A 3,023-nucleotide genomic window follows, 5' to 3' on the forward strand; every position below is an offset into this window, starting at 1 on the left:
CTTGCTGCGATGATCGCAGACGCCTAACCCAGCGACACACCGTACTTTTGTGCACGTCCAGGCCTCCTTGGACATTCTGCAAGAGCTTACGTATATCTTCGATGGTGTGGCTACCTGCCAAAGGAAACTCAGGAAAGACAATGGGCAATACTGCAAAACATTTTCTACAAGCCCTGTAACTGTAGCTCTTTTACTGTCGAAATAATTGATGGCTGCTCGACTCTCGCCTACTACACTCTCCCAGTTGAGGCTTGTCTCCCCAACTGACCGGCGTATTGTGCAGAATCGCGACCAGCATGGAACTTAGCGCACCATTCCACAATGGTGTTTACGACGGGCCTGCTACCAGACACCCATTACTAATTCTCTGAAGATCGTCTACCAGTGTTTGTCCTTTGGCAGCCAAGAAAACAATAACAGCACGTTATCCTATTCGGATGCGTTTGATAAGAACATCGCCATAGTTCACGTTTCCGCATTTAGTTCACGCACGTCGGAAAACGCAATGCCACACGAGTCCCTTGCGTACGAGTCTACCTGCATTGAACTCGCGGTACGTTGCATACACACTACAGCAGCGCCCCCAAAGGTAAATTTTGTGATCGCCCCATATATGATTCATTCGTTTTCAAAGCTATGTATATGTTCCAAAATATTACATGTAAAAATGTGATTGATGCATGAATAGAACAGTAATCTCACAAAGTTTAAATTCTCCACTCTAAGAATGTCACATGACACTCGTCCATGTGGTAGTCAAGTTTTACCCATACCTTACTTAGTGTCTGTGATTATCACACCAGCATTGCTTTCCCTGAGATGTAACAGTGTTATTGGCAATGGGGGTACAAAAAACGCGATCATTAACGTATCTCCAAAGGACAAAATAACAAAGTCTTAAGTCATTTGAATTGTTTTGTATTAACCATTTAGACTGTTCGAGCACCTTTCCAGGACCGACCCAAATCTTCATACGTCCCAGTGCATCTACATCTATATCTACGTAATTACTCTGCTATTCACAATAACGTGCCTGACAGGGGGTTCAATGAACCACCTTCAAGCTGTCACTCTACCGTTCCACTCTCGAACAGCACGCAGGAAAGAAGAGCACTTAAATTTTTCAGTGCGAGCCTTGATTTCTCTAACTTTATGGTGATGATCATTTCTCACTATGTAGGAGGAGAAAACTGGTGATTGAGATTTCATGAGAAGATCCCGTCGCAACGAAAAGCGCCTTTGTTTAAATGATTGCCACTCCAATTCAAGTATTATGTCTGTGACACTATCTCCGCTATTTTACGATAATACAAAACGAGCTGCCCTTCTTTGTACTTTTTCGATGTCATCCGTCAGTCCCACCCGATGCGGATCCCACATCGCACAGCAATACTCAAGAATAGGGCGGACAAGCGTGGTGTAAGCAGTCTCTTTAGTAGACCTGTTGTACCTTCTAAGTGTTCTACCAATGAATCGCAGTCTTTGGTTTGCTCTAGCCACAATATTATCACTGTGATCGTTCCAGTTTAGGTTATTTGTAATTGTAATCTGTAAGTAATTAGTTGGATTTACAGCCTTCAGATTTGTGTGATTTATCGCGTAATCAAAATGAAGCTGAGTTCTTTTAGTACTCATGTGAATAACTTCACACTTTTCTTTATTCAGGGTCAGTTTCCACTTTTACCACAATACAGATATCTAAATCATTTTGGAAGTCGGTTTGATCATCTCATGTCTTTACAAGACGGTAAATGACAGCGTCTTCTGCAAACAATCTCAGACGGCTACTGAGATGGTCTCCTATGTCGGTAATAGAGATCAGGAACAATAGAGGGCCTATAACAATTCCTTGGGGAACGTCGGATATTACTTCTGTTTTACTCGATGACTTTCCGTCTATTACTACGAACTGTGACCTTTCGGACAGGAAATCACGAATCCAGTGGCACAAATGAGGCGATACTCCGTAGGCACGCAGTTTGGGTAGAAGACCCGTGAGAGGAAAGGTGTCGAAAGCCTTCTGGAAATCTGAAAATATGGAATCAATTTGACATCCCCTGTCGACAGCAGTTATTACTTCATGAGTGTAAAGAGCTAGTTGTGTTTCGCAGGAACGATATTTTCTGAATCCGGCTAACTATGTGTCAATAAATCGTTTTCTTCGAGGTATTTCATAATGTTCGAATACAGTATATGTTCCAAAACCCTACAGCAAATCGACGTTTGTGATATAGGCCTGTAATTCAGTGGATTACTCCTACTTCCCTTTTTGGGTACTGGTGTGACTTGAGCAATGTTCCAGGTCATAGTTAGGGATATTTCTGTGAGCGAGTGGTTTTATATATCTGCTAAATATGACGCTATTTTATCAGCATACTCTGAGAGGAACCTGACTGGTATACAATCTGCTTCCCATAGTGCTCGGAGCGCACCTTCGCTAGAGACGTCATTCTGAAGGCTACGTTTATCGCCGCCACCTATTGGACCTTCATGAAACTATAGGGGTGAAGCGGGGATATTATACCATGGCCCACAACAAATTCTACGTTTCTTCAACCGAAGCTGTCCGAGATAAAAATGTTTTCCAATAGTTATTGAACGCTGCTCCAAACTCTGATTTCAGGATTGAAATATCTTCTATGAAGGAGATCTATTATGTTCGAACATAGAATACACTTAGTAATTCTGCAGGACACGCACGTCACGGACGTCGGTTTGTATTTTTGAGGGTCTGCCTGTGCCCACCTGTATATCAGCCTGTGCCCACCTGTATCACCATGAAGAGGGCCAGCCGGCGCGACCAGAGGTCCCGCCGCCTCACCACGGCCCGCGCCTCGGCGGATTCGGCCGCCATGGCAGTGACACGCGCGTCCAGGGCTTCCACGAAGCGCACGATCTGCGTCCGTCGCAGCAGGATGATCAGCAGTTTGTAGCTGGTGGTCACGAATGCAGACAGCAGGCACATATCCTCCGTCGCGGCTTTCATGTCGCCCCCGAATTGCACCAGTCCAGCTGCCTCAGGC

This window comes from Schistocerca nitens, chromosome 6 (assembly GCF_023898315.1).
Source record: "Schistocerca nitens isolate TAMUIC-IGC-003100 chromosome 6, iqSchNite1.1, whole genome shotgun sequence".
NCBI classification, from domain to species: Eukaryota; Metazoa; Arthropoda; class Insecta; order Orthoptera; family Acrididae; genus Schistocerca; species Schistocerca nitens.